We start from the raw sequence: 23,056 nt of genomic DNA, 5'->3' as shown, positions 1-23,056 counted from the left end.
TATAGTTGTGGGTTCTTCATTCATGATTGATTTTAATCGATGTACAACATAAGTAAATATATTTAAAAAAAGTTAAAATTCTTTACAACCCATCGCATACTCCATTTATGAGTTGTTCGTTTATGTATGTTATTACAGTGAAAATTTGCACCAAAATCATCAAGAAATTTCTCGAAAGTTATTTCTGCTATTTACGAATTGTATATTGTTTTGAAAGTGATAAGTAATTGGAACGCCATTTATTCTTGCACTTTGATACATTACTGATATGATTGGTGACATAATTGTCAAATAAAGTAGAGGTTAGTGGAATATGGCGTTTTTTGAAATTACAAACAATTGTGAATGTAAACAACAAACTAACAATGACACAGACATACATAGTGGACTCATAAATAATAATTTGTTGATCCGGCAATCAATAACAAAACTGATCTTATCGAAAATGGGTCTAATTTATGAGGAGCCGATATAGTATTTCACTGTTTGCGTCGACAAGTTCTTTATTAGCTAGCGTTAATGTCATCCTTATCACCGGTTTACAGAGGTCGAAGTTAAACAGAAAACAAAGGTAGAGAATGATGTCAGTAGACATAGTCTCATTTGAATATTTCCATAAGGGGAGAAATAATTTCGAGGACCCAACTCAATAGTATCTATAATTCATACATGTGGACTATGCTTCCTAGCTTTTGGGCAAAAGTTTGCACCATTTTTCAGTCATTTACTTTACTGTCGTCCCCTTTACAAGTTTTGAGTAGATCCCGCTTTATTTTTAGACTACAATAGATATAGGAATCTCTTTTGTTAGGGAAGAGGCTTGATCTTGGAAAGAAGTGATTTAATCGTTGGTTTCTAAATCCTTCAACGAAATGTCTAATCATTGCTAAAAAGCAGATTTGCTATTCACCACAAATTAAAGTTCGTATTATGAGCACACTCATTATAAGCTTAAAGCTCTATGGGCCACACATTTTTTCTACAATTTTTCTACATTGTTTGCATTACAGAACTATTTGACATGTAAAAGAGTCCACGTTGAATCAATTAGTTTTTTAATATAAAGGGTGATACGGTCAAAATTTGGTCAAGGGAAAACGCGTGTAAATGGGTGAAATCGTTTATTTAAAAAATCAAATTAAATTTCTTTTTCAAGTTCAATTAGTATAAAATTCAGGAAAAATATTCAGTTAGGCTTTCGCTTTTCCAAATCCGAATTGCCGGGCCTCACGCTTGACACCTGCCATCAGATTTTGTACAGCCACCTTGTCGACCTTCTTCGCCGCAGAAAGCCAGTTTGCCTTGAACTGCTGCTCGTCCTTAGCAGTTTTTTTGGTCTTCTTTAGGTTCCGCTTGACAATAGCCCAGTATTTCTCAATTGGGCGGAGCTCTGGCGTGTTGGGAGGGTTCTTGTCCTTGGGAACCACCTGCACGTTGTTGGCGGCGTACCACTCCATGGCCTATTTACCGTAATGGCAAGATGCCAAATCCGGCCAAAACAGTACGGAACAACCGTGTTTCTTCAGGAAAGGCAGCAGACGATTATTCAAAGACTCTTTCACGTAAATTTCTTGGTTGACAGTCCCGGAAGCTATGAAACTGCTGCTTTTCAAACCACAGGTACAGATAGCTTGCCAAACCAGATATTTCTTTGCGAACTTTGACAGCTTTATGTGCTTGAAAATATCTGCTACCTTTCCCCTTCCTTTTGCCGTATAAAACTCCTGTCCCGGAAGCTGCTTGTAGTCGGCTTTGACGTAGGTTTCGTCGTCCATTACCACGCAGTAAAACTTCGTCGTGTACAGCCTCCGGGATCGCGCTTTGGCCGTCGTATTTTGTTTATCATCGCGATTTGGAGTCACTACCTTCTTGTAAGTCGATCGTCCGGCTCGTTATATATATATATATATATATATATATATATATATATATATATATATATATATATATATATATATATATATATATATATATATATATATATATATATATATATATATATATATATATATATATATATATATATATATATATATATATATATATATATATATATATATATATATATATATATATATATATATATATATATATATATATATATATATATATATATATATATATATATATATATATAACGAGCCGGACGATCGACTTACAAGAAGGTTTTTTTTTTTTTTTTGCAAATTTTGCTGATTCGTGAAAGTCGAAATATTTTTCCAAATATGCAAATGCCGGTTTTAAAAGTCTGTAGCTTCGCGCTCATAAACGATTCTTTCTTTTAACGGAACATTTTGCATTTTAGACTGAACTTTGCCTATTTTGCAAGATACGAAAGCATATATTAAAGGATATATATCTACAATGCTATTTGTGTCATTTTCTATAGCCAATATGAGTTTCTGAATATTCGTCAGAATTTTTTGAGGAAATAATGTTTAATAGCTGGCCAACATAATATTAGTATTTCGATTGCAAGTAATTGAAATTACGGAATTTTTGTCAAATTTTGTGACAGATTCGGGACACTTCCTGGAGACGAAGTTCCAGAACAATCCAGCCGAATCCCGCCCATCTGGCAAGCCTACACGCAGAGAATGTTCAACCCAAATAAGTTTTAAGAGTAAAATGTTATTTTTAGACGGTGACCCTGGAACATTTTTGGTCGCAAAAATTTTGTTTTCTCGGCAAACATATACATGGTTGCCGAAATCAGACATATGCTTTTTGAGAAAATAACATGGTTGCCGCAAACATGTTACATGTTATCCGTCCAAAAATAACATTTTGCTCTTGAAACATTGTTGAGGTGATCATATTCCTTCTCTGTGTGTACTTATAACAAATATTCTTATACTATGCAAACGTTATGTAAAGCAGTGCCATGGATTACGATTGCTTGCGGTTGAAAATGTTGCAGTCGTCCAACTGCTTTCGGTTTTTCGTGGGGTTAGATGGGCGTGTGGCCTAATTTTATAGTAAAATGCTCAGAGTACAGCGCATACCCCCATGTGTAGTCACACTTATTTGAATATATACAAGTGCTCTGGTTGGTATTTTCCCTTGTCTACAACATAAAACTTTATGTATATTTTAGTGTTCGTAGCCCAAAATAACAACAGAATGAAGTTTGAGACATATTTTGTTCCAAAATTTCAAGCCTCTCAAATAGAAGAGGTGGCAGAAGCAAGGGGAACGCCTATCAGAAAACAAGATTAGAAAAAACCAAACACACCAGCCAGCTTTACAATCATTTAATTACGGGTTATACATATATTTACAGTGCGAATGTAATTGTGTTGTTATTTATTGTTCGCATTATTAATTGATTGTGCATGGATTGGTACGAGGCTATATCAATAAATGTGGTAATATATACCAGTATATATTTAATACATAATAAACAAACTAAACTTGTTATCCAGATTTTTGAGAACTGGACGTTGTTCGGGAACAAAGCATCCAGGTGCATATGACTTTATTGCTTCTTCTACACCCAAAAACACTGCTTCTGTAACATATACTTCCAAACACATTCTGCTTCAAGCATATATATTTTCAGGATTGGTCCAAACAAAATATTGTTTGCATTGTTCAAACATATTACGTTTCACCTTAGGCATACACTGATAGGAAACACTTTTAATGAAATTTTCTTTGTGTGTATATATTTTTAAGGCTCCAATTGGCTACTTCCATTTGTTTACTTGCAGCACACTCTATCGGTCTGTCTTTCTAAACACATATATGTTTTTAGAGGCAATTTCTATATTAATGTATGTTGCATCCACACATATTGTATTAAAAGTATGTGTATTAAAAGTATGTACATTTTGTCTCGCCTGTTTGTTAAAACAAACCTGAGAGAAGTTATATGATTAGGGACTTTTTTCCATTCCCGGGAAAGCGGTATTTTTTTCGAATTTCCCGGGATCCCGGTCAAAAGGAGACGTGCTTCGATTTAGACATTTAAATAAATTAGATTTAGAATTTTGGTTTAGAATAAAGCTAATGTTATCAGGTGCTGGCTGGACAATTAACAATGTATATTATTTTACAATGGTTAACCCTCACTCATGAACTCCGATTTGTATGATTTTTTTTATTGGAGATGATAAAAAAAAAATAAAATACACATATTTTTTAATTTTAATTTATTTTTATTATTTGAAGAGAAACTCCCACAAATTGGGTGTATTGCCAAACATTATTTGCCACCAAAAACAAAACAAAAAACGTAAAAATTGTTCAAAACGAACATTCTACAATAAAGCTCAAACACTTACCTCTCCAATTTATCAAGATTACACACAAAACACAAGCACAACAATTTTTATTATTTTTTGAAGTCACAGCAAACCGGCACTTTTTCGTAAATACCAATAAATAAAGAAATTTCAATTTCCAGCAAGTAGTGCCACCTAATTGTTCTATTTTTACAAGTTTATTAGCTCAGTATGTAAACCACGGGATACAGTGCGTGATTGAGCTAAAGAAGTTATTTCTATTAATTTTGAGGCATTCGAACGGTATGTTGCCTATAGTTTACACTATGATACAGAGGGTTAAGGCAGCCTCTTCCAGTATAGTTTTGGGGAGAACACTATTAATATAGTGGGATTTTATGTAACATTAAAAAACTGTTTGGAAATGAAAGAAACTTATTTCAATTTCTCCATCGTAAAAACGGGGCCACTATATACACATGTTTGGTCAATATTCCCAAAAGGGAACCACTATCATCAATACCTCATTCACATTACACTTCCAAAATCCACTTTAACTAGATTTCAATCGTCATTTGCCTTATAAATAAGGGTTTTCAAATCCACTTTTACTAGATTTCGGGCCTAATGTATACACTGTTAGAAAAATATATTTTTCATATGTTCCGATATAAACAAAATGTGTTTCGGGCACTATTCTTAAACACAATATATTTAAGTGTAAACCTGTTTCTAAACGAACACTAAATGTTTGGGACACATATGTTAATATGTTAGAATATAAAGGGTGATTTGTTAAGAGCTTGATAACTTTTTTTAAAAAAAAAACGCATAAAATTTGCAAAATCTCATCGGTTCTTTATTTGAAACGTTAGATTGGTCCATGACATTTACTTTTTGAAGATAATTTAATTTAAATGTTGACCGTGGCTGCGTCTTAGGTGGTCCATTCGGAAAGTCCAATTTTGGGCAACTTTTTCGAGCATTTCGGCCGGAATAGCCCGAATTTCTTCGGAAATGTTGTCGTCCAAAGCTGGAATAGTTGCTGGCTTATTTCTGTAGACTTTAGACTTGACGTAGCCCCACAAAAAATAGTCTAAAGGCGTCAAATCGCATGATCTTGGTGGCCAACTTACCGGTCCATTTCTTGAGATGAATTGTTCTCCGAAGTTTTCCCTCAAAATGGCCATAGAATCGCGAGCTGTGTGGCATGTAGCGCCATCTTGTTGAAACCACATGTCAACCAAGTTCAGTTCTTCCATTTTTGGCAACAAAAAGTTTGTTAGCATCGAACGATAGCGATCGCCATTCACCGTAACGTTGCGTCCAACAGCATCTTTGAAAAAATACGGTCCAATGATTCCACCAGCGTACAAACCACACCAAACAGTGCATTTTTCGGGATGCATGGGCAGTTCTTGAACGGCTTCTGGTTGCTCTTCACTCCAAATGCGGCAATTTTGCTTATTTACGTATTGCTCACTTGGTCGATTATGTAGACCATAAATCGGACGTAAAGCGCGAAACACATTTCGAACCGAACACTGATTTTGGTAATAAAATTCAATGATTTGCAAGCGTTGCTCGTTAGTAAGTCTATTCATGATGAAATGTCAAAGCATACTGAGCATCTTTCTCTTTGACACCATGTCTGAAATCCCACGTGATCTGTCAAATACTAATGCATGAAAATCCTAACCTCAAAAGAATCACCCTTTATTATGTTTGGGGCATGAATGTTTCATAAAAATAATATGTGTTAATGTAAACATATATAAATTTACAAATTTCGAGTAAACATATATGTGTTGTGATATTTTATTCATAGAGTATAGAGAAAGAAATAGAGATGGAAACCGGGAGGGTTGACGAAAGATATCAACATAACACAGCGAGAAAATCAAAAGAGAGCAATTTCTGTGAAACCGCTTGTACTCGTATGTTGTTTCGGAAAACTGTTTTATGATAAGGCCAAAAATTTGATATGCTCAAGTCTAAATATTATATAATTTGAATATTAGAATGAGTATTCGGAGTATGCGGAGTAAAGAGAATAGACATTTGAAAAAAAACAGCATGTGTTTTTGCCTTGAGAGCAGCATTTTATGTATGTGTGGACATGAAACAGTAAAAAATTAAACAGTAAAATGTATAAAAACAAAGTTTAGTTCCTCCTTATTAATCCAAGAGGAGTTAACGGACACTTCCCAAAATAAAAGCGGGCATTTAATTCGAGTTTTGCCGCTACAATTACTTTTCAGTTTAGCGGCAAAACTCGAATCTCTAATAGCTGAACAACATTATAACTTTTTTTGAAAATTGTTTTAAAACTTGGTGGGGTATGATCCAAAGCAACAATTGAAAAAGTGTATTTTCTTTAAAATACATTATTAAGAAACGTGAACCACATGGCCATTTCAGAGCGATAATGCCAACTTAATACCGGCCTTAAAGGTAAAAATGATTGATATTTATTTATAGTTGTTACCCTTCCTTCTATCACTATTTACATTTATAATTTGTTAGTTATAAATATATAAATAAATATTTATTTGTATTTCTAAAAAGGATAATTTCGGAGATGTTTTAACATTTATAATCCTGCACTGTAATTCTAAGATTTTAATCTTGTTGTGTAGGTACTCAATAAAAATTAAATGAAATTTCCAAATGCATTTAAAATGGTGTTAAATACTAGTAAAAAATAATTCAAGCCTAAATAAATTTATGTGTATATTATAAAATTATTGATGTTAATAGTTGACTTCAAGTTATTCTTTCGTTAGAGATTTCGAATTTCTTCGAAAATTGCAAACCTTTATGCCAACGACATTTTTTGTTACAAAATTGTTATTTTTGCAATAAAATAATAATATTTTATCCAAAAGCTGAATCCATTTCGTTTATATGAAGCACTGTTCTTTTCTGACTGTAAATCTTTAATAACCTACATTTCGAAGTTCCATTCTAAAAATTTAATATAGTAATATGTAATGTAAAAATAAATGTAAAAAGTGGTGTTCGGTCGGAGCAGGAATTGAACCCACGATCCTTTACATACCAGTCGGACATGCTAACCATTGCACCACTTGACCAACAACAATTTGTGTTTCTGTTAAATAGCCCAGTGGATAGTATGTTGGCTTACAAACTGTGTGGTCCTCGTTGAATATTTTCTTCCACGTTGTTTGTATACAGAAAAAGGTTCTAAGAACTCAAAAACCTCGTGGAAATGAGAACGATGTGAGCGAATATGCAATTAGGCAAAAATAAATTTGTTTTGAGAACAGGTCTATTTTTCTACACACATATATATTTACAGGCTATTTCTAAATTTATATATGTTTGCATCCAAGCATAATATATTGACAAACATTTTATATCCCAAACATAATATGTTCTAACATATTAACATATATGTCCCAAACATATTATGCTAGTTTATGAACATTATATGCTTGCACTTAAAAATACTGTGTTAAAAAATTTGAGTTCCAAACATAGAATTTTTACACCCAAACATATGAAAAACAGTCTTTTTCGTCCGTGTACTTGGTACGATAGTCATTCACATTACACTTCCAAAATCCACTTTAACTACACACAAAAAATTTTTTTCTGATTCAATCACGAAATTAATTAATCCAATTAATTTTTAATTGAAATGTCGTCAATATCAGAAATGATAGTATCAATTAAAAAATTTATTGAAGGTCAATTAAAAAGTTTATTGATCCAATTAAAAAATTAATTGATACTATTATATTTGTGTTTGATTTTTGTTTCAATTAAAAAATTTGTTGAATCAATTAAATTTTTAATTGAATATTTTTTAAAACTCAATTAAAATTTTAATTGGAAAAAATTTCGTGAATTGTTTTTTTGTGTGTAGATTTCAACTGCCATTTGTCATATAAAACCCTCTAAACCCGGGATCCTGTTCCTGGAAAAAAAATTATATAGGATGCTCCTCGTGAACTAAACCAGCATTCTGGTAAAATGTCTGGAAAACGTGTGTATTTAAAAATGACATCACACAACAACAACACAACACATTTTTCATCAACTATTTTTCGTAAATTCTTCATTAAATTAATTGATTTTCGTTAATTTTACGAATATACGAAAATTTCCACAAACTTTCTTCACGTTCTTTGATTTTTGTGAACAAGTTCATACGAACTCATGAATATTTTACAAAACAATCTTCGATACACACAAAAAATTATCACCAAATTTTTTTCAATTAAACACTTAATTGAATTTGGAAAGGTATTCAATTAATATGTTAATTGATTCAATTAATTATTTAATCAAATCCGGATAAAAACCAATTAAAAAAATGATTGATATTTGTTACGTTTCCAATTAAAATATTAATTGATTCCATCAATTTGTTAATCAATTCGGAAATAATTTTTAATTACAAACGTGATTGAAATTTTTTCCGTTTCCAATTACACATGTGATTGATCCAATCACCTTTGTGATTGAAACTGAATAATTTTGAGCAATGGAAAGAGCGAAAAGATAACAAGAGAATAGGTATTTATTCAACAATGTTTGATGGAGAGATCAGTCTGTGGAAGTAACTCGTAACGAACGGTTGGGTTTTTGTTTTTCGCGTAAATTGAAAAACATGATTGGCGACATTCTGTCTGCTGCATTCAAAATGTGCGCATAAATATTTTGAACGCAACAACAAATCATAGCAAACGGCCACGTGGTAAAGGTTTGAAAAAATATATGAGAGAACGCATTTGAAATTACCTGTGTTTGTGGTATTGTAAAAATGAAAAACAATCTACGTTTATTGAAGGTAAGAAATTGTGAAATGTGAATACCGTTTTCCATTGAAGCCTGTTTACATTAAACGGACTAAAATAATATATTTTTGATTCATTTCTTTTAGTGACCAATTTTCTTTCGTAAAATTGACAAATCAATCCCATCAACTCCATCATTTTATCAAATATATAAGAATATGTTTGCAATAAAAAAGTGGGTACCGTATTGATCTTTTAAAATGATAAATTTTTTTCACTCCTAGTTTTCTTAAAACCAAGAGCGGTATGGGTTTGTTGGAAGATTCACCTTGAAGTTGCGAAGCCTTTTGCCTTTTTCAGTTTGAACCTAAGTAGAGAGCAGTATATCTGGTATATAAACTAATGAGCTGAATTATGTAATGGTAAAAAAGTTCTTTCTTTTGGATTTAAAAATATGAAAAATATCCGAAAATAATAAAAATATGTATTTTCCATTTATATTTTTTTCTATTTCCAGAATTTGCAAAGTACCATCAATATAATATCAAATATAACATTGCTTTCCCATTATTTTTGTCTTTGATTGGTTCAAATTTTAATAGACGATTTCAATGTGTGGATATTTTGGAAAGCAATTGTTACTAAAATTAAATTACCGGGCTCCTTAATACACCTTTTTATGCTAAAAGACTACAACTGCAAAAGAAGATTATAAATCTGCAACCTGGAACTAAGAATTGAACTTGATATTCTATGCAGGTGATGTTTAACACAATTAAATTTTAATTGAACAAAATTAAATTCGAATTATTCTGTTTACTTTCAGAAAAACTAATTTAGCTTACAGGCTGCTGATTTATTGGAAATCTGGGCGCATCTACATATTAGAAGGAACATGCTGACATGGTTATTATTATAAGGAAGATTATGATTTATATAATTTATTTTTTCACCCTATAGTTGTTATTGATAATAATTGTATTTGTAAGTTATGTTAGAACAAAACACAAATGACAAGAAGCAAATTTATTTGTCTATTGCATAATTCAAAAAATAATAATATATTAAATATGTTTTATAAGAAACACATATTTTCTTTTATTTCAAATAAAACTAAATACGATTTTAGGGTCGCAATATATAATTTTTTGATTGAAATTTATAGCCAATTTCAATTAATTGTTTAATTGAATGAATCAAATAGTTGATTGACTTTTGTAGCGAAATTAATTAATTAATTGAATTTAATTGATAATTAATTGATTCAATTAAAACTGTGATTGAATTTTATGTTAAAAATCAATCACGTTTTTAATTGATTCAATCACACAATTAATTGATTCCGTGACAAAAGTCAATAAAATTTGTAATTGAAAATCGTGTTGGTTTTCAATCAAAATGGGTGATTGATACTATCATTTTCGTGATTGAAGACATTTCAATTAAAAAAATGATTGAATCCGCGATTTTCGTGATTGAAATCAAAAAAAAAATTTTTTTGGTGTACAATTTCTTCATAAAAATTACTACGAAGTTTCATATCAGTTGTGAAATTTCCCTATGCATCATAAAATTGTCTCTAATTATGTGCTTGAGTATATTTTATGAATAAAAACGTGAATCAACCAAACTGAAAATTATCAAATTCGTTACTACAACCAATTGCACAATAATATTTCTTTTAACAAAAAGTACAAACATTCATAAAAAGTGTAAACACTTTCTGTTGGTTAATCTACTCTTGTTGTTTAGTCAACGCAATGGTTTTAAGCTGAGATTAAAACAACATATATGATTGAAGTACAAACCAACAATAAAAAACAAAACGAATGAGGAAAGATGAAGCACTCAAAATAAACCCAGCCAACTTCACTCAAATCGACGATTTGACACTGGCAAATGAAAAGAGAGATGTTTGTACAAAGATTTATTTCGGCAAACATAAACCTTTCTTCGGAAAGTTCAAGTGTGGTTCACCTTGGGTTTAGTGAACTACCCGTATTTATTCTGATAATTGGATGATAGTTTTGCTGCAAGTGGAGGATGCTGATGAGGAATGTGGTACTTCCGAAACTGATGAGGAATGTGGTAATTCCGAAATTCCAACCATCTTGCAGTCTATAGGGCTTTGCCCAAATAAATTTGATAAACATTATTTTCCTGTTGGTTAAGCTGCAATTTTTACGAAATTTTTTTGGATGTTTATGAAAAATGTTCTACTTTTATGAAAAAGTTTCGCATTTTTTTCATATTTTTTATTATTCTCAGCTTAAAACCATTGCGTTGACTAAACTACAAGAGTAGCTTACGTTAGGTTAGGTGGCATCCCGATGTATCAGGCTCACTTAGACTATTCAGTCCATTGTGATACCACATTGGTGAACTTCTCTCTTATCACTGAGTGCTGCCCGATTCCATGTTAAGCTCAATGACAAGGGACCTCATTTTTATAGCCGAATCCGAACGGCGTTCCACATTGTAGTGAAACCACTTAGAGAAGCTTTGAAACCCTCAGAAATGCTGGTGACAGTGATAAGAGAGAAGTTCACCAATGTGGTATCACAATGGACTGAATAGTCTAAGTGAGCCTGATACATCGGGATGCCACCTAACCTAACGTAAGCTGCTCTTGTAGTTTAGTCAACGCAATGGTTTTAAGCTGAGAATAAAACAACAAATATGAAAAAATGCGAAACTTTTTCAAAAAAGTAGAACATTTTTCATAAAAATCAAAAAAAAAAAATTCGTAAAAATTGCCAATATTTGTTATAAAAAGAACTAAAGTTGTTCATAAAACGTATGATAGTTTATCATACAACTGTGAAGAATAAATTTCATTAAAAGGACGTAACAATTCATTCTTTTAATGAAAATATCTTTGGTTGTAAATCAATGACACATTTCGTTTTTTTTTACCAAAAAAGTTTTTCAGTAATGGTGGTGATATTTCTGAATGTTTCACAGCTTCTCTAATTGGTTTCACTGCAATGTGAATCGCTCGGCCTTAAAATGGTAAACTGACTCGGCCCTTGCCATTGAACTAAATAAAAAATCAGGCAGAACTTATTGATAAGAGTCAAGTTTACTGTGGTATCACAATGGACTAAATACTCTAAGTGACTCTAAAGTATGACAAAAAATTTTTGAATATTACTACTGCGTATTACACACAGTAAACCTTAAAAATAAATTTATTGCGAAAACTGGGTTGTTGAGAACATGGTAAATGGTACCACAAACGAATATTTGTTTGAATTGAAGGAAAACTTCGTTGGGACCTAACCTAATTTAACGTTTGATTAAGTAGAGGTCGTTATTAACTAGTCTCTAGTTAATAATTGCTTTTAAAACTACACCCTCAAAAAAAAATCGCTTCTGCAACAACTCCCAAAACACATTCTGCTTCAAGAAAAAATATTTTCAAGATTTGTCCAAACAAAATATTGTTTGTATTGCTCACACATATTATGTTTCACCTTAGGCATATATATTTTTAAGGCGCCAATTAGTTACTTCCATTTTTTGTACACGCTCACAAAAAATCGCTTCTGTAACATATACTCCCAAACATATTTTGCTTCAAGCATATACATTTTTGGCTATTGCCCAAACATTTATATGTTTGATCTCTTCCAATATATAATATGTTTGAAAGCATATTGGTCTAAACAATATATGTTTGGGTAGTCAATTTCCAAACATTTTGTATTTTTGCATCCAAATTCAATAATGTTGTCTTCCAAAAAACAATATGTTATTATGTGAACATATAATATGTTTGGAAGCATTTTGCACCCAAAAATATTATATGCTTAAAAAAATTCTCCCAAACAATATTGTGCTCAAAATTTTATTTATTTATTTATATATTTACAATCATAATGAATTATGAAAATAAACAGGTAATATAGGTGCTAACAACATAGGTTTTCGACCTGAATGCTCAAAATTTTGTTTCTGCCCAATTGTATATTCCCCGACATCTTTCTCACTTCCACGAGATTTTTTAGTTCTTAGCACCTTTTTCTGTAATACAAACATTGTATAAGAAATTATTCAATTGTATGATTTTTTTTATTTATTTTAATTTTACCTTTTGCCGGACGGGGATTCGAACAGCGGACCACACAGTTTGTAAGGATCAAAGAAGTAGCTGATCAATTGCCCAAGGAAAAATAAAATGTTAATTTTGTAATAACAAGCAACAACCACCAACTTAATTCAATATCGCTCCCTGTTAAATAGCGCTCCAAGCTACTAAACACATATTTCTTAATTAATATATGTTTGCATCCAAGCATATTATATTTAAAAACATTTTATGTCCCAAACATAACATGTTCTAACATATTAACATATATGTCCCAAACATGTTATGCTAGTTTATGAACATTATATGCTTGCACTCAAAAATATTGTGTTTAAAAATTTGTGTTCCAAACATATAATGTTTATAGCCAAACATATGAAAAACAGTCTTTTTCATCCGTGTACTTGCAGCAAAGTGTTATAAACTTACTTGTGTTGGATTAAACAAAAATATGTTTATAATTTATTTATTTATAAACAAAATACAAAAGTCAACAAGGAACCACGAATATTTACGTTTTACATATTACTTAATTTTGGTCTTTTAGTTTCACTGGGTTGTGTTGATGTCATTGATTATCATTCTCGTTCGGCATCTTTAGTTTTTCTTTATACTCTTTCGGTCTCTCTTTCTATACACATATATAAATTAATACATTATTCCAACTTATTAACATAAACATGTTATGCTAGTTTATGAACATTATATGCTTGCACTTAAAAATAATATGTTAGAAAAAATGTAAGTTCCAAACGTATAATTTTTATACCGAAAGTATAATGTTTACACTTTTTCGTCCATGCAGTACATACTGACTTATAAATCTCCCTCGATTACAGTGTTTTGTTTCGAAAACACCAAATAAGGGGCTCGTCTCGCACTATTCGAGGTTATCAATTCGCTCAAAACACGTAATGGAAATAAACGAACCTGTTGCTTCTACGTCTGTACAAAATAAATGAATTTCATAGAAACATATATGCATCAAGTCTTTTTTAACTATATCAGCGGACATTTTTCGTGTATTACAAAGTTAGATTTCAATGTAAGATAACTAACTATGAATGTATTAAATTTATTTGTTTATTAATTTATACGAAACACATAGATCTCTTCACTAAAGTATGTTATATTTAATGAAATCCAAATCAAAGAGGTTAGTATTGAAATTTAGTGTATGAATAAATCTGTTAGAAAAGGGTTCCTTTTGATTTGTAATAATAGATTCGAATTTCTCCAAAAAAATTATATTTTATTTTATACCGTACATCACTATAAAATAATTTAAATAAACACCTATTTTGGTCAAATACTTTCACTAAATTTCGTTTTTAATTCGCTGATATTTGTAAATCTAATTATTTGTTTATTGGTTTTGACTTAATTTATAAAATTACTGCATGGTAATAGTTGTGTGTATATTTCAGATATATTTAATATTTAGCTGGACTTACTGGGCAAAGTGATGTATTCCCCTAAAATTTGCGATAATTTTGATTTGTCGAAGTGTAGTATCAAGTTTTTTGTGTTTTCTTAATTATAACAAGATGGGTTTTAATTTGCATAATAGAACCACGTTGTCTCTGAAATGATATGCAGACTACATTAATACAATAGATGAATACGTTATATTTTTCTTAGGGGAACCTGTACTTCTAATTGATTTTGGAACATTCTGAAAAAGTTCTGGTATCTCAAATCAAACTTGTTGTTTAACATGTTGTTGCATCTTATAATCTGGTGCCAAATCTCGGGGGCAGATGATAGTTAAAATTAGAGTCGAAGTAATCAAAAATTGCTGTTACTAACTGTTTGTTTTATAGCAACCCAGCAAAAAAATTGGAAGTTCTTCTAAAGGCACAACTTTAAAAGCACTTCCAAAAATGCCCTCCCAAAGATGTTCTTTATTTTAACTACACACACGGATGAAAAAGACTGTTTTTCATATGTTTGGCTATAAACATTATATGTTTGGAACACAAATTTTTAAACACAATATTTTTGAGTGCAAGCATATAATGTTCATAAACTAGCATAACATGTTTGGGACATATATGTTAATATGTTAGAACATATTATGTTTGGGACATAAAAGGTTTGTAAATATAATATGCTTGGATGCAAACATATATTAATTTAGAAATAGTCTATAAACATATATGTGTTTAGTAGCTTGGAGCGCTATTTAACAGGGAGCGATATTGAATTAAGTTGGTGGTGGTTGCTTGTTATTACAAAATTGACATTTTATTTTTCCTTGGGCAATTGATCAGCTACTTCTTTGATCCTTACAAACTGTGTGGTCCGCTGTTCGAATCCCCGTCCGGCAAAAGGTAAAATTAAAATAAAAAAAAATCATAAAATTGAATAATTTCTTCTACAATGTTTGTATTACAGAAAAAGGTGCTAAGAACTAAAAAATCTCGTGGAAGTGAGAAAGATGTCGGGGAATATACAATTGGGCAGAAACAAAATTTTGAGCATTCAGGTCGAAAACCTATGTTGTTAGCACCTATATTACCTGTTTATTTTCATAATTCATTATGATTGTAAATATATAAATAAATAAATAAATTTTTGAGCACAATATTGTTTGGGAGAATTTTTTTAAGCATATAATATTTTTGGGTGCAAAATGCTTCCAAACATATTATATGTTCACATAATAACATATTGTTTTTTGGAAGACAACATTATTGAATTTGGATGCAAAAATACAAAATGTTTGGAACTTAGACTACCCAAACATATATTGTTTAGACCAATATGCTTTCAAACATATTATATATTGGTAGAGATCAAACATATAAATGTTTGGGCAATACCCAAAAATGTATATGCTTGAAGCAAAATATGTTTGGGAGTATATGTTACAGAAGCGATTTTTTGTGAGGGTGCAGGAAGTTCTTTTAATTCAATTTTTTAAAACTGTTTTTTCATATTTTTAATAAGAAATTTTAAATTATTTTGTTTCAAATAGGTTAAAAAGAGAATAAGAATTTATAAAATGGTACAAATTATTTAAATTTTGTAGAAAAAAATTCTAAATCCTGTCTAGAAAAAGTGAACATTTTTGAAAATATTTGAGGTCAAACATTTTAGACAAGCGTTTGATTGCATTAAAAATCATAAGAAATTATAAAAATTATTTATTTGGCAAAATATCACACAATTTTATAATTCACATCCAAAACATTGAATTCGGACCACACCTTAAGAAAAGGTGTAAATTCAGGGCAACGGCAGTTGAAATTGTCGACATCCGTCCTATGACAAGCCCATGTTAAATTCATCGCATTTGCGCCGATTTTACACCACTTCCGGATCCAAAAAGAAAATTTTCACTACTTTTTTGGCGACGCTTTTTTTCTGGGAATATATATAGTTCAATGACCCTACACCTAAGTTCATTATGAACTAATGCAAAAGAACATTTTCGTACGATATCCAATATATGTATGATTAAAATGGTCATGATTTGAAAAAACTAATTACGTGATATTAAATTAAATTTTAAGATGCGCAATTTACAAAATTTTAAGAAATTTTTTACTATAATGACATTTTAATTATTTCAAAAAAATGTAATTGTTTCAAAAAATTTTTTCTATTAAATTTAGGACACACATTTCGGAAATTTGCTTCCATCCGTTAAAGTCGCATGTCTTCGAACTAAGGCAAATTTTCCCTTAAAGTAAAGAAACACATTTTTGATTTAAGAAAATCGACCTTGGGGTTGGATTAGATGGCAGCCCGATGTATCAGGCTCACTTAGACTATTCAGTCCATTGTGATACCACAGTGGTGAACTTCTCTCTTATCACTGAGTCCTGCCTGATTCAATTACAAGGGACCTCCTTTTTATAGCCGAGTCCGGAAGGCGTTCCACATTGCAGTGAAACGACTTAGAGAAGCTTTGAAACACTCAGAAATGTCACCAGCATTATTCAGGTGGGATAATCCACCGCTGAAAAACTTTTTCGTGTTCGGTCGAAGCAGGAATCGAACTCACGACCTTGTGTATGCAAGGTGGGCATGCTAACCATTGCACCACGATGGCTCCCAAATCGTCCTAAAATTAACAGAGATATTGAATCTTTAGATTTAAGATAAAAACGCTTCCAATATATATATAACACTTATTTTGAGGATTTGACATCTTTGGTATAGTTTTTGTTTTTCTAAGTAAGAAAACATTATTTACTTCGAAGTATCCGTTATAATTTGGATTTTTAAACAGGCATTTGTTTGTAACAGAATACTGCGAAAAGGTAATGAAAATTTGATAAATAGGATCTGCATCTTAATTTAAATTTTATTGATTCTAGATTCAAAAAATTTGACGTCTGTAAGTCATTTAGTTTGGGGAAAATTACGGTGGAAGCAAAAACTTGGCTGGATAATGAGTTTCCGGACTCTGCCCGAGGGAAATCAACAATAATTGATTGGTATGCAAAATTCAAGCGTGGTGAAATGAGCACGGAGGACGGCGAACGCAGTGGACGCCCGAAAGAGGTGGTTACCGACGACAACATCAAAAAAAATCCACAAAATGATTTTGAATGACCGTAAAATGAAGTTGATCGAGATAGCAGAAGCCTTAAAGATATCAAAGGAACGCGCGAGCTCACATTTTTCATATGTTTCGGTGCGAAAATTATATGTTTGGAACTAAATTTTTGGGAGTATATGTTACAGACGCATTTTCTTTGAAGGTGTAGAAAGCTAACCATACTGAAAGTTAGAATCACATTTTCAGCGAAAAATTAAAAATGCATGCTGCCTAGGCCAGGGTTGATAAAATTGACATTTTTGTAGTTTTTGTGATATTTTTCAACTGCCGAAAGCACCGTGGTACGACCGCGAGCCATTTTGGTACTTTTTTTTATCACATTTACTCTATAAAGAGTTATTGTGTCCTAAATATGAACGTTTCTCAGATATCAACACAATTCTTAAGATTATAAATTGAAGATATAAAGATGTACTAAAATGAGGATATTTGTAGTTTTTATGATGACATTAAAATATTAATTGAATTATGCTTTATTTCCAGTTATTTTACGGATCATGAGAGGAATATTGTTAATACCACATTCGTCCACAAATATGGATTTTTTTCCGTCACACTGTGGAACAGGGTATTATACGCCGCGCATATGTTTGCAACACCCACAAGGGTACGAATTACAAACATGTGTCTTTGAAAATAATGCTTAGAGCCGGCCCAAGAAGCCAGAATTTTATACTGATATGCTTTAAATGTTCACAAGGAGTACAATTGATAGTGTAAAGTGTGTCTATTTTGGTTGAAATCGGTCCAGAGAAATCATAAATGCAAAAAATATGTGTCCAAATCGGTTCAGATTTGCAATGGTGCGGGTATGATATAGTCAGCTCTGCCTGACTTTAGACATTCCTTACTTGTTTATTTTAAATTTTAGGTTTTTTTATTATTCGTGTAAGTGAAGTTAATCAGCTTTTTTATGTTTTAATAAATATAGTAAAAGTTAAGATTTGCATGTTTCTTTTACAATAGCCTTTAAATTTGATATTATATAATTTTAGCACCTTTTGGCTACGAAAAGTGCATTTTTAATAAATTTTTAGTACTTTTTCGTCAACATCATTTATCATCCCTGGTCTAGGGCTAAATTGCGTTCATAAGTTTCTCAAATGAGAGAATTTTGTGAGAGAAAGTTGTGTCTATCTTGGACTTCAAATAGGGCTAAATATATTTTAACTATTTTTAAATCCAATCTACATGTTCAGGGGGTTCACTTTTGTTTGCTGTATCAAAGCCAAATTCATATCTTCCTTTCCTATTGTCTTTGATACAAAGCTTCTCCAAGACCCCAAAACTGTGCCCATAATTGAATACATCAACAATTACAATGACATCAAATCCAAAGTAAATTCTTCATTGTTCAAAGTTCATACGAACGTACACATACCATTGTGTCTTTGTTTCCCCCAAACACACCGTCTAGGATTGACCCAATCATTTGTTATTGTTTTGATTCGAATTCCTCGTTATCAGCCTTGTTGTCATATTGTGGTTTGTTTTTTATTGGCATGACGCGGATGCATATAAAATAAGCGTTCAACGCTCTTCTACTTTGTGGAATATAGGTAATGTTGATGCTTTTATTTATGTTCGTATGTATGATGAGACCCCCCGATCACCCATCCGTCCCTCATAAATACAATACAATTTCCCACACCTATTATAGTTAAGAAACGCGTGTAATGTGCGTCTGCGTTGCGCCGACGATGTTGTCTGAATCAAGATTGTCGTTTGTGATCAACCAGCCAGTGCCTACCACGACTATTAATAATGGAATCGTTGTTGCCATGCAATCCAATTTTTTCCAGTTGTTATCGTGATACAATATTTTTGTTTTGTTTTGTATTTTTATTGGCGCTAATGGCCAACCGGTTATTGTTATGTGGCGTTGATTGGTTCTGTCTCAATCGTGTTTTGGAAGTGGCCACAGCAAGATTATTTTAATTTTGGGGCTCGCCCTAGTACGTGTGAGGAGTGTGTTTCAATATGGGTAGATTTACGAAGGTGTTCGAATGGTGGAGAATGTGAGCAACTCGATAAATGTTGTGGCCAAAACAAAACCGATAAATTCTATGACAAGCGGAATAGAGTACAAAGATTTCATAAATACATGGCATATTTTTGGGCAGTAATAATTGTAGGGCCCATATAGCGTTCTATAAACTGGTCAAGGACGGGAAGTGTTATTACTTTGATGCAACAAAATAAGCAATCTCAAAACTCTACTTTACTTAATTTGGCCCTATTTAATTTTTTAAATGTAAGAACAAGAAAACGATGAACATAGGTTTACCAACGGGTGCAGTGATGAACGTCCACGCCCCACCCATTGTTTTCAATAAGAAAGACCAGGTAACTTGGTAATCCGTATACACGGACGAAAAATACTGTTTGGATGTAAAAATTATATGTTTGGAACTCAAATTTTTAACACAATATTTTTATGTGCAAGCATATAATGTTCATAAACTAGCATAACAATTTTGGGACATACAGTCGAAGCTCTGTTTACGAATACCCCATGTAGCGAAAATCCAATTTAACGAAGGTCGAAATTCTTAACATTGAGTATTTTAAATAACGAACGGTTCAACAAAATTTACCTTCAATTTAACGAAAATGCTTCTAATCTTAAGAAAATAAACAACAAAAAATCAGCAATATTTAACGATTGTGACAATGGTTTAAGTCCTTCGGAAACGTACACAAAGTACGACATTCTCAAGATATTTAGATCCAATAAAATGCTTGGAAACACATATTCAATGGCCGGGTACCTAGGTAGGTAGGTAGGATAGATAGAGTGGCGGCTCCGCTATGGGAAATATGGGGTAGATCCTCAGAACCGGTACAGGACTAATGTGTGAATAGACCAGTACGAGAAGGGTACGATTAATAGGATTTTACGATAATAGGATTTTAAAACCAAGAGAGTAAAAAAAATTGCCACAAACTGGAGCACTGTTAGTAGTCCTGTGATAGGTCCGTGTGACAGTATACTGCTACTAACGGACATATATGCACCAAGTTTCCGTTGGGTCGCTATTTGGACTGAATAAGTAAGGAACTACTCAGTCTATTGTGATACCACAGGTGGTGAACTTCTCTCGTATTAATGAGAGCTACGCGATTCTATATTTAGCTCAATGACAAGGGACCTCCTTCTTAAAGCAGAAGAGAAACTATGAAATACACAGGAATGTCAGAATCATTACTGATATTTCATTGAAAAACTTTTTTAGTGCTCGATCGAAACGGGAATCTAGCGTTGAGAGTACACCTCAACAATGGTGTATGTAGGACGTGTTAGGATCCCTACGGGAAATGGGTGCAAATTATCAGAATAACCTATTGTTCGCCATATTTCAAACGTTTTTCTTTTTCATTTCGGGTTCGATTAGGAGCCCAAATTGAAACAGATTTCTAAGAGTTTGTCCGAGACTGGTTCCTGAGGACCTATCTATGGGGTGCTCCTGCTAAATTGTCCCAGGACGTGTCCTTTGTTCAAGACGCATCCTAAAATATAAATTTATCACGTCAATGACAAACCCATGTTAAAGTGACCGGTCCCTTCAATACGTTCTGGCCAAAACTGGGACTGGTCCATACACACCAGCGACTAGTCCTGTACCGGTTCTGTGGTTGATCCATTTCCCGTAGGAATGTTACTATGAACTGTAGCTATGCTTGGGACAACTTGAAACCGAGCACACATCAAGGCGAATATTGACATGGGTGTATATAACTCCTTATGAGGCAGCGAAACTTGCATCCTATTTTCAACCTATCCTAAATATATCAAATTCAACAGTTCATGTTTTAAGTACCTCTGTAGTACTTTAATTTTGCCAAATGCTTATGAATTCTTTTAATGGAAAAAATGTGAAGCGATTTTTTTTGAGGGTGTAAGCATAAACTCTTTCGCTGCCTAAGTCAAATTTATATGAAGTCATTTCCATATTTTGAGTGTTATTGCCGTATTATGCTGATGGATAATATTAAGACAATTGAAAGAAGCGAGACATTTTGCAAAACTTTTGTCCATTACAGTGTCTCAGATTCATTTCCATCCGAGTAACTGCAACATCTCTTTTCAAAGTAGTAAACTCGTCCTTGGCTGCAAATGGGTTAATACGGATAAGTTAATACACAAAGTAATTCGCGGTAGGTGAATACTTATCAACGCACAACGGAAAATACAAAGGAAATTTTCCTTTATGAGCAAATAATCCCAGATTTACGAAGGGGGGCAACGAGTATACCTAATATCTTTATTTGCTTCTGAAGAAATTTATATGGTATAAAAAACTTCGTTTTTGTAAAATTACGTTCTCTCTTCTTCTTTCCTACAGTGTACTTAGATTGTGTACAGCAGGTAAAAAAATGCGAAAATTTTGTGAAACACAAAGATATTGATTGTATGGTCATGTATTTCTTACACTAAAAAGACCATGCCCGGTTCAAAAGATTTTGACTTTACATGAATGATTTTGGTATTGATTCCGAGCCAAGAAGAAAATTGAAGTAAGTATATTTCATTATCTTTTAAAGTTGAGTTTTGCGTATTTGTTAGTAGGAAAAAAATTTAATTTATTTTTTTTCAGTTTTTTTTTTCATGTGGTATCAAAGCCCTTTAAAAACGTGTTAATGATTTCTTAAATTTCCAAATTCAAAGTCGATTTCAAGTAGAAATAATGTTATGTTTTAAGTAAACACCGTCTTCGACTGCCGCAAATCTCTAAATGACATGGCTGCGCAGCACAATATTATTATGGACGCCTGGCCATACTGGGGAACTGCGAAGCGGATGAGTTAGCAAGGCTAGGGACTACCTTACATATTCCAAGGAAACTAGAATCTGTTGGTATGCCTCTGGCTACATGCAAGTTCTTACTGCGTGAGAAGGCTGTTATGATGGCAAATGTTCGATGGATGAATTGCAAGGGTTTTAACGACACCAAGCAAATATCGCCCCATTTAAACTTAAAACGCACACTAGATATGCTAGTGTCCTCAAGACGTCAGATATCACTCCTGATGTTTAATCGCTGCCTGATAGGCGATTCTGCAAAAACTATTGGCGCGAAGTATAATGACTACTGTATGAGCTGTCATGATTCGGAGGAAAAGGAATCAATTAAACACCTCTTGTGTGAGTGTCCTGCATTTTGTGTAAGGCGTAACCAAATTTTAGGGGCATATAGCTTTAGATTACTGGCGGACCTGGAAAACGTTAACTTAAGCAGTATGCTAATGTTTTTGGAACAATCTGATTGGTTCAACAGAAGAAAATAATCGAGAAGGTTCAGCGGTTAAAACTAGAAGTGCCCATATATAATGGGTACTGTTAGTTAATGTGGTATCGCAAGGGACTGAATAGTCTAAGTGAGCCTGAAACTTAATCGGG

General features: G+C 32.3%; 1 protein-coding gene and 1 long non-coding RNA gene across 8 annotated transcripts in view; one reads left to right on the top strand and one right to left on the bottom strand.

The window, feature by feature from the left end:
* LOC142238630 (phosphoenolpyruvate carboxykinase [GTP]-like) overlaps positions 1–23,056 on the bottom strand; it is a 138,959-nt gene that overhangs the window by 67,756 nt on the left and 48,147 nt on the right. Inside the window, exon 1 of one of the 6 annotated variants that reach the window (XM_075310319.1) lies at positions 13,895–14,013. The exons of 2 other annotated variants lie outside the window; for them this stretch is intronic. The gene's annotated coding sequence lies outside the window, so the exon portion shown is untranslated. 3 more of the 6 variants (XM_075310318.1, XM_075310322.1, XM_075310320.1) reach the window with 3 other exon arrangements.
* LOC142238631 (uncharacterized) lies at positions 8,770–10,079 on the top strand. 2 transcript variants are annotated; one of them, XR_012722778.1, is made up of 4 exons: positions 8,770–9,045; positions 9,139–9,414; positions 9,510–9,751; positions 9,819–10,079. It is a non-coding gene; the product is annotated as an uncharacterized LOC142238631 (long non-coding RNA). The 2 variants fall into 2 exon arrangements; XR_012722779.1 differs by having other exon boundaries at positions 8,776–9,045; positions 9,277–9,414.

This window comes from Haematobia irritans, chromosome 5 (genome assembly GCF_050003625.1).
Source record: "Haematobia irritans isolate KBUSLIRL chromosome 5, ASM5000362v1, whole genome shotgun sequence".
NCBI lineage: Eukaryota > Metazoa > Arthropoda > Insecta > Diptera > Muscidae > Haematobia > Haematobia irritans.
Note: the sequence above shows the minus strand (reverse complement) of the source record. Positions and strands in the feature narration are given on the sequence as shown.